Here is a 10,816-nt window from a genome sequence, read left to right on the forward strand (position 1 = left end):
TTGACTTCTTACTTACGGTATTTGTTTTTCGGGCCCTCAAAAATATTCTATTAAAGACAGCTTTGAGAGCCAAAGAAAGGGGATACAGTGTAAAAGCTGTGCCCAACTGTGAGATGGGGATGTTGATTCCATTTTAAGGTGGTTTGGATGGCATTGGTTCCTAACTTAAATGGTCCTATTTGCCGAGCCAGTGAAAAGCTCTGTTTATACAGGAAGGGGTTATGGATCCACACATCTCAATAAATAGCAGAAAACAGAACATCGGCCTCAATACTTTTTTGGGGGCCCTCAACAATTTTCTAGTGGACAGATTTGAAAGCACAAGAAAAGGGATCAAGTGTTTAAATATACGGAGAAATTGGAAGTAGCTGATCCATAGAACAAGGAAAACAAGGAGAAGTGGTAATTGAAATCATTATCGAGATTTGAGATTTGCAGGATTGAATGTTTACGTTGGAGCATGCTTCCTCTGTGGTTGGAGCATGCAGAAAAAACATCCATTCACCATAACCAGTGGAGCACAACAGGACAGAAGTGGCTATCAATCAATTTGTAATTGATACTACCTGCACCATCACCCATCCATCATCCACTGGATGAGAGACCAGGGCCCAAATTCATAGAGCAGTTTCATAGACCTGCTTTAGCAGAAAATGTTGCTTAAAATTCCCTGCTTAGCAATGATGAGCAGAATACTGATGTATACTTGGTACTTTCCCAGAGTCCTGTGAACAAACTCACATGCATATTTACCAGTCACAAATTGTACATGTGACATGGTATTTTGGCTGGTAACCTTACTTTCTGTGCTTAAACAGCTGCTTAACAGGGCCCTGCTTAAGCCAAAAGGGAACTAGTCACAAACTTTGCACATACATGTAACATGATACTTAAATTGGTAACAATTTTCAGTAAGCAACATTGTTTGATGCTTAGTAATGTATGTGCTTTAATAAGCAGCTATATGAAATTTGGCCCAGGCAAGTATCTTAGGAGAATCTTCCCAGGCACTGCTTGCTCATCCAACCCCCCCCCCACCCCTTCTCCCTCCGGCGGTTAAGTCTCCATGAATAGCGGACGAAACTGTTTCAAAACTTGCCAGATCCGGTAGATTGGAGCTCCAAGATAGAAGAAAGATCTTGGCAGAGCACTATTCATCTCTCCTCATTCTTTGCTTCTTTTCTTGTCTCGTTTTGCGAAGCTAATTCCTTCTGATGGCTGACAATTCATGGACATGGAACGCTCCATTGGGGGCAGAGGGGTGTTGGAATGCTTGGGAAGGTTCCCGTTCTTGAAATGTCTTGTATATGTAAGGATCATACCATAGAGAAAGGACTTTCTCGATGATTGTACAAGATCTAAACACTGATGTTGTTAAATGGAGAATAATGAGGAATGATCTTGCATAAGATGAAACTTTCAAACTCAGCTGAGTGGATAGGGGCTACAAGAAGAACAGAGACCCTAACTAAGGACTAGTGCCAACTTAGGACTAGTACTAGGAGTTATTAAAAAAAAGCTTCAGGCAAGTCCTAAGTTGGTTAGAATGAGTAACTCCTCCTAACTCAAGATAAGACAAGATTTAAAAGCAGTGGACACCTTTGGTAATTGTCAAAGACCAGTGTTCCCACTTGGTGTATCCCAACATATGCATCAAATAACAAACCTGTGAAAATGTTGACTCAATTGGTCATCGAACGTGCAAGGAAATAATGAATGAAAGAAAAAACTCACCCTTGTTGCACAATTGTGTGTGCTTTCAGACGCCTGAATAATAGGCTTCAGACCTTTTTCAGATTCAAACATTTTAGCGAGAAATTACCTCCTCAAAAACTAAGTTACTTCAGAGGGAGCCGTTTCTCACAATGTGTTATAATATCAATATCTCTCCATTGCTCGTTACCAACTAAGTTTTTATGCTAACAATTGTCTTGAATAATTACACATAATATCAAGTGCCTATGGCCCAGTGACCAGTGGTTTTTATGTTAAAAGCCATGAGCATGACTGATTGACAGATTTGAGCACCACTATTTATTTTTCTATTTCTATTTATTTTTCTTGTGTTCTCTTGCTTTGTTTTTCCTTGAATCATCTTTTTGCCCTTGACTAGGTTCGTCTGTTTTTTGTAAGGACCCCAATGGAAATAAGTCTAAGTCTAAGGCTTTTTTGGGCTATCCTTGGATAATTTTCTGCAGTATTTCTATCTTGTTTTTTTGTCTTTTCTCCTGTTGTTAAGTACATGTTTGTATTTTGAGTATGTTCTTGCTGTATTTTTATCCGAATAAATTCAATCAATCAATCAATCAATATTATAATTTTCATATTTGTCTCACCCACACACAATTTCTAAAAAGTATCAATTTTTGTCTCTCCATAGTGCTCTAGTCAAGGTTTGGGCCCAAGTAAGTTTCAAAGATGAAGATGAGTCAATCACTCATTCAGTGATTATTAAATAAAGAAAACAGGAAAAAAAAATTGTCCAGCATACAATTCTGTCAGCCGAGCTTGTACTGTATTGATAAAACCGTCACAGTGGTTGTGATAAATTGCTATCGGACAAGCAGTGAGTTTGCTCACGTAGACCAACAATTGTCCAACAATTGTCCACCGAAACATTCAGCCATTGAAAGCCACATTTAGTAACCATAGCAACCTAATCCTATCATCCTATTGGTGTAAGGTGAGACTCGGGAAAACATGGTTTAGTCGTTTATTCTTCTGTGGTATTTTTTTCTTCTTTTTATTTTTTTTTCGAGCGATTATAGAGTTTGAAAAGGGGATTAGGACCGAGGACTGGGCCAGGAAGACAGGAGTCTTTAGATTGTTTTAAGTCGGTCTAAGCACCCTTTTGTTCGCTAAGTAGGCATACAGCAGTTGTAATTGGGTCAGGATTGTACTGGAGGGGTGCTTTGCGGTGGCTTAGACTCGGATTATGGGATGAGAAAGTTGAAAGGGGATTTTATAACGGGCGAGTTTTTTCTTTTGCTCTCAGGGTGGGTTTTCAAAGACTTGTGCTCAATGATAAAAACTTTAGTGGCTTAAAACACATGTACTTTTATCTGCCCCATGTACATCTTCGCAACCACAATCATGGGTGGACATTTTGTTAGGGGTACACTTGTATGAACAACGGTTTGAAAACCATTGATGTAGCAGTTTGGACTTTTAACTCAACAGGCCCAGGGACTTTCCATATAAAACTAAAGGCAGTGGAGACTATTGGTAATTACTTAAAATAATTATTGGCATAAAACCTTTCTTGGTGACGAGTAATGGGGAGAGGTTGATGGTATGAAACATTGTGAGAAACGGCTCCCTCTGAAGTGCCATAGTTTTCGAGAGAGAAGTAAGTTTCCACGAATTTGATTTCGAGACCTCAGATTTAGAACTTGAGGTCTCGAAATCAACCATGTAAACGCACACAACTTCATGTGACAAGGGTGTTTTTTCTTTCATTATTATCTCGCAGCTTCAATGACTGATTGAGCTCAAATTTTCACAGGTTTGTTATAAGATGCATATGTTGAGATACACCAACTGTGAAGGCTAGTCTTTGACAATTACCAATAGTGTCCACTGCCTTTAAGCAGGTGATTAAAGTACAAGATTCAATGAATAATTTTCCCTTACTGTAAAAAAGCTATGAGACTTCTAAGTATTTTTCACGTATTTTTTAATATTAGCATTTTGCACTGTAGGCCTATGCTATGGGAATTTATTTAGTGGGGTAAATAGAGTATTTCCTGGGTGAGCCACAACGACAATGATAAAGCTACTCAAACTGAGGTCCAACCTGAATTGACCTCGGAGAATATATACAATTAAAGGCACTCAATGTTCTAACAAGACTAACTGGAGACCAACAAAAAATGCTGTTGCCTTGCAATACACATCAATTTTAGCAAGCGACGAGCCCACTCCTTTTTCTTTAAGCCATGCCATTCAAATCAGCCCCATTCCCACATTCTTACAATTCCTGTGTTTCCTTCATTGATTCATTTCTAACAAAATCCAACCACATACATTGTAAGGCACCCTGCTCAAGCCGTAATACCGCGACATGGCAATCAGTACAGGTACAAGACTCAAACAATTAATCATCAGGTTGCAGACAAGTATTACGGAATTCGAGACGCAAGCCTCAAACTTTGAAGACCCCAAACTTTTCCTTCAACCACCACCGAGTTAATTGGTTTTATTGAATAAAGACTTACACAGAAGATGGAACGTCATTATGCGGGGGACACAATGCGAGCCATCATTAACAAGTGTATCATGTTTGAATAATTGACCGGTCCGGACAATGGGTGAGTTGGGCGGTCAATTTGCTGACCATTCAGTAATGCTCCCATGTTTTCTTAAGGACGCGGAAGCTCGGGAAGGGAAGAATCGATTATGAATCCCAAAAGAAATATTCAGCAAGCTCTGGTCGGCGGCTAGAACTGTAGTTTCCTAATTTGACGATCTTTCTTAACATGTTGGGTTCGGACAGCATTTCTTGGGATTACAAAGTAACTAACATCTTTTATGAATGGCAGCGGGTTACCAGTTAGTCATGTACGACTTCACATTGAGGGGGTGTCTTTGGTGAACTGAAATTAATGTTGGTGTTTACAACCCTTTTTGACACTAGTTGCGACTTTGACACTAGTCATAACTCATGTTGATTCCCAGGATGCCTTGTGGCATAATGCCTGCCGCAGGCGCAATACAACAAATCTTGCTGGAAGGATTGAGGATTGTGTCACTGATGTCTAAGTTAATTTTGTTGCCGTGAATAGTCGTGAGTGACACAACTAGTTCACCAAACGGGTAGTGGTGACTATTAATGTAGTATAGTAGTCTCGACTATATTTGACCGAGTAGTTAAAAAATTATAACCGCGACTCGACTAAGCAATCATCAATTGTCGCAACTACGACACTAGTCATACTAGTCGCCTACGCTATAGTGTAAAATATCTGTACGCACGCTGACAATTTTGTGGCATGGCCACAATTAGTTCGAACTAGTCGCCCAGGCCTACTCAAGGATTGTTTTCTTAATGTTGGGAAGAGTACTGAAGGCAAATGGCTAACTGTATCTGAGTGAATTCAGGATATCTTTTTTAAGGACAGGCAACACAAAGCACAGATAACCTTGTTGCCTTTAAGGGTATCTGACAGCCTTTACGTGTGCTTTACCCCAAACTCAGCTGAAGAAAGAGACCCTTCCTTCTTAGGAGTAGGTATTGAGACACGAGGGCCTTGGGGTGTGGATCATGTCTCCTTGGTTTTGGGTTTTTTTTTTTTTTTTTTTTTGGGTGGTGTGGGGGGGGGGGGGTTGAAGAAATAACCGATCAGGTTAGCAGTGGTAATGTAACTTTGCCTTCAACCTCTAGGACCCTGGTTCGAATCACGCTGGTGGCACTACGTGGATTGAGTTTTTAGTCCCTACCGGACTGCATGGGTTTTCCCTTGAATATTTCTCTGGAGTTTTCCTGCCGTATCTAACACTGATGAAACTTCCTTCCTTACCTTAGCTACAGTGATTACTTTCGCTTTGATGAAAGTCTCTGGCTTGACAATCCGAATAAATGAAATGGAATGAAACGATATGAAAGGAAGTGACCTACGGCATCCCAGGGATGGGGGAGGAAAACGCCCATATAAGGGATAGGTGGACAAGGGTGGACATACACCCATCCCAGGTATGGGCGAGGGTTGAGTGAGGGATGGGTCGGCAAACACCTATCTAAGGACTGGATGAGCAAACACCTATCCTAGGAAGGGGTGAACACACACCCATCCCAGGTATGGGATGAGTAGAGAAAAACATCCATCTAAGGGATTGGTGGACATGGGTGGCCTTCCCCCGATCCAGGATTGGGTGAGGGTTGAGTGAGGGATGGGTCGGCAAACATCTATCTAAGGACTGGATGGGCATACACCTATCATAGGAAGGGGTAGACATACACCCATCCCAGGTATAGGCAAGGGATGGGTAGAAACACCCATCCAAGGGATGAGTAGAGAAAAACACCCATCTCAGAATAGGTGGACATGGGTAGACACCCATCCCAGGGATGGGTGAGGGGGATGGGTGGACATACATGTACACCCACCCCAGGTATAGGCAAGGGATGGGTAGAAGCACCCATCCAAGGGATGAGTAGAGAAAAACAACCATCTCACACAAGGTGGACATGGGTGGACATACACCCATCCCAGGGATGGGTGAGGGGGATGGGTGGACATACACCCACCCCAGGTATAGGCAAGGGATGGGTAGAAGCACCCATCCAAGGGATGGGTGAGGGGGATGGGTGGACATACACCCACCCCAGGTATAGGCAAGGGATGGGTAGAAGCACCCATCCAAGGGATGAGTAGAGGAAAACACCCATCTCACACAAGGTGGACATGGGTGGACATACACCCATCCCAGGGATGGGTGAGGGGGATGGGTGGACATACACCCACCCCAGGTATAGGCAAGGGATGGGTAGAAGCACCCATCCAAGGGATGAGTAGAGGAAAACACCCATCTCACACAAGGTGGACATGGGTGGACATACACCCACCCCAGGTAGGGGTGAGGGACACCCATCCCAGAGATGGGTGAGGGGGGGGGGGGGATGGGTGGACATACACCCACCCCAGGTATTGGTGAGGGACACCCATCCCAGGGATGGGTGAGGGATACACCCACCCCTTGGCTCCAGGAAAAAAACCTGCACCCCAACTTCAAAGAGCAATTTACGCAGAAACTATTGTCCAACAACTTTCTGCCAAGCAAAACAAAGATCAGGATACCAGTCACAGATGGTTTACATGACAAAGTATTTCACTTGGTAACCTAAATCCAGTAAGCATTAAATTATCATTTATGCTTAGCTACAGGTACTCTCCATGCTTAAGCAGCCCTACAGGAATGGACCCCAGTCTTTAAATCAAATCCTAAGCAGTGGTTGACGTGTTTAGCAAGTGTGTTAAAAACACCACTTAAAGGTGTATGAACAATAAACCAGGTACTTAAGGCATTATTACGTATAACATCCACCACAACCCCCCCCCCTTTTTTATATCCCTCTTAGACACCCTTTCATCTTACTAAAACCCAACTACAAAACACTTTTATTTACTTTTTGAGGCAACTGCTCTTTTTTCCCCTGTTTCCAAACGTCTTTAACCGTTAATCTATCCTTTCACAGGACCTATTCCCTCTTTCCCCTGCCTCACAAATTTATCAAGTAATCTTCCGATTGTTCTGGGGTATTGTTTGAGTTTCGCTTCTCTTGTTTACTTGTCTGTCAGGATGAGTGGATGGGAAATCCGATAAGCAACACACTTCAGACTACTCAGCAACTTTGTATTTTACGTATTTTTTCTTTTATGTTGAATTGTTTTTCTGTCAGAGTAATTATTTTGAGAAGGAGGAGTGCTTATTTTGAGCTGAAGACGGTTTAATATAATAGAATCAGACTTTTATGTTAATAGGGCTCAGAAATATCTCAGTTTGCTCTTCGTCTCAAGTGTGACAGCCTTTGTCTCACTTCATTGCACTGCTACCACATACTGCCCCAGTGGGATTCGACCCGGAGTCTTAGAGGTTGAAGGCAAGGATGCCAACCCGACCACGCCGATTTCTACTCTTTGTCTCAAGTGCAACCACCTTAGCTCCATTTCATGGCACTGCTACAAAACAACAATTATGCCCCGGCAGGATTCGAACCGGGGTCCCAGAGGTGGAATGCGAGAAAAGAAACCACTAAGCCAACCAGACCACACTGATTTCTACACTGCGTCTTAAGTGAAAACGCCTTCGTACCATTTTATGGCACTGCTACAAAACAACAATGCCCCGGCGGGATTCGAACCGGGGTCCCAGAGGTGGAAGACAAGAGAATACCAATATGCCAACCAGACCACACTGATTTCTACACTGCGTCTTAAGTGAAAATGCATTTGCACCATTTTATGGCACTGCTACAAAACAACAATGCCCCGGCGGGATTCGAACCGGGGTCCCAGAGGTGGACTGCGAGGAAAGATACCACTACGTCGACCCAAACACACCGATTTCTACTCATGAATGATCAGTTAAATTGTTTGAAGGCAAAGTGAACCCCATAAAAAATGCTAAGTCAGACAAAATAACTGACAAACAGTCCAGAACAAAAACAGTACATCATGTCTGTCTTTCTAAAAAGTTTAAGGGACTACATGTACATGTACATGTACATCTGTCTCTAGATTACTCAGTTGAGATTCCAACCTGTGAAGCCGCGGTAAACAAATTCTAGTTGGGGGGGGGGGGGTATACTTTTCAATTCTTCAATCAAATCGGATATCCTGCAAATAAATAAGATTAAACAACAAGGGAGGTCTGGTCTCATTTGAGATCAACAAAAATAAATCCCAGTCCCTCTGCATCAAGTAAATCAAATGAAAAAGAAACGACACGTTTTGAAAAAGAATCTCTGTTTGAGGAGAAAGAAGAGGCGAAAAAAAAAATCCTCTGTCCCAACAAACGCTGTTCTGACCTTGCCGTGGGGTGATCAGCTACAGACTAAGATCTACACTCAAAAGACAAAGGCCAATTGTTCAATAACTAATCCCTCCCCCCTTAAAGTGGATGCTATGGAACAATCCATATTGAGATTGATACAGAGTAGGACAATAGCAACGCATTGAAACAACACTGGAGGGTTAATCCATTAATACGAGTAGGGGGGACCTCGCTGTGGGCTCTGGTGGTTTTGGGCGGGCTTACAATAGTGATCCTTATATCTGTACCAAGAAGATTAGTGCAGCTTGAATCCTCTTTACAAAGGGAAATGGTAATCTCAAATAAGTGGGTTCTTATTTTTGTTTAAATACGACGGGCGGCTAATTCCTGAAAAAATGAAAACTGGGTTGAAGGTCACAGTTGTTCGTTAACGATGAGTTAAAGGGAAGGTAAATGTTTGGTAATCACTCTTAAAACCAATGGCAATCAAAACTGACTAGGATAGAAGCACAATTTGTCCAGAAGATAATGAAGAAAATTTCAGTTTTAGACTTGGGAGAAAACCCCCACAGTAAAAACCCTTGCAGCAAGGTAGGGACTATAGCTTTCGATAGTATAAAGCAGAGAAAGATTTGTATAGCAGAGCAAATTGCTACACAAAATGTAGCAATGGGAGACTTTCTGGGACGATAGAGGGCAGCAGACTTACCGGGTAAATCCATTGTTCTCAGAATTATGCGCATGTTCAGAACTACGTAAACAATGGAAACTTACCCGGTATGTCTGCTGCCACCTAGCGTTGGAAAGTCTCCTATTGCGTAATCACCATTTGCTACTCAATATTAGCATCCAGCAGTGTGCACTAAAGAAGCTCAGCCTAAATACTTTGCTATGCAAAATTGCTAAATGAAATCTTAAAGGAACATTACAGCATTGGTGCGAAACAAAATCGTGAAAATCACAGATTTACATAAAACTTCTAATGATGATGATAGTAGAAAACATCCCTTGAAATAATTCTGTCAAAAATTGCATATTTGATGAGAAATAAGTAATCTAATTTCGTGTTTGGAGTTTATCGATCAGTGAGCGTTTTATTTATTTTTGTTTTGCCATCGATGCAATTCAAAATTTGTAATCGGTTTTTCACTAATCTCTCGTGACCTGCAGATGGCTGATCGATCTCAAACTTCTACAGGTTTGTCAGTTTAAATGTATATGGTGGATTACATAAAGTGCTTACACTGCTAGCAACTTTTTTGTTAGCAAAACCAATTCTGTAGTGTTCCTTTAAGCATTTTGAGAAACATTTTACTATGAAGTTTTTATGCCCCAAAATTTGAATCTGAGAAACGTAACTGGTCGATTGTTATTGGTCAGCCTTGATTCAATAGCTGCCTTTGTGCCTGATGGGTAGATAGAAAAAAATGCCCTTTTCCGTTGTCACTTCCAAAGTTGCATTTGGAAGCCAGGATAACCTTGGAAAGCTCCCAAACTGTTGCATCATCAGGCCTGTATGCTTCGTTTTTGAAAGAGCAATGGGCACCAAGGCATTATGTCCTTGGTAAAGGGCACCCCTATTAGGAAATTGTAAATTTCAACTAGATCATTTTAAGGGCAGGAAGGCAACGACCAGGGGGCATGGAGGCAATCGCCTTAGTTGCCACCGCGAAGAATCAAGCCCTGCATTACATAAGTTATTTTAACAACTGTTTAGAATAACAGACTGTCAATATTTAAAAAGCAAAATTTGGGTAGACCAAATTTGGGTAGACCATATTTGGGTAGACCAAATTTGAGTTAAGCCTCACATTTACAGAAGCTGTGTTTTGACCAACACGTGTTGTCGTACAATAACTTCACCACTGACGCTCACAAATTGCGGGTAACTTTTAATTGTTTACAGGCGCTACCAAACGAGTAAATGCATGCACCATGTGTAGACTTCTCGGAATTCTGACACGGAATCAACAAGTGAGATGACAAAACCAGCGACACACTCTGGAAATTTGAGGTGAAACTAAAAAGAATCCACACACGCAAAGTGGTATCGAATCCCCCAGTACAGTGTAGGTCCATTGTGCCTTGAAACGGCCCAGAGTAACGGCAGAGGTCAAAGTCAAGATTAGGGTTCAGAGGGGGTAAGACAACCTGATGGGGTCACCAACCCAAGGGGGACAGACTCCTTCTGATTGGCAGGGTAGTAATTGGAATCTACCATTGCTTTTTCGGGGAGGGTGGGAAAAGATCCGAGGGGAAGGAAGGTCTATGAACTATTTAGGCGCTATACACACATTAGGCTTGCTGTTCTTATCATTTTTTA

This window comes from Asterias rubens, chromosome 17 (genome assembly GCF_902459465.1).
Source record: "Asterias rubens chromosome 17, eAstRub1.3, whole genome shotgun sequence".
Taxonomy (NCBI): domain Eukaryota; kingdom Metazoa; phylum Echinodermata; class Asteroidea; order Forcipulatida; family Asteriidae; genus Asterias; species Asterias rubens.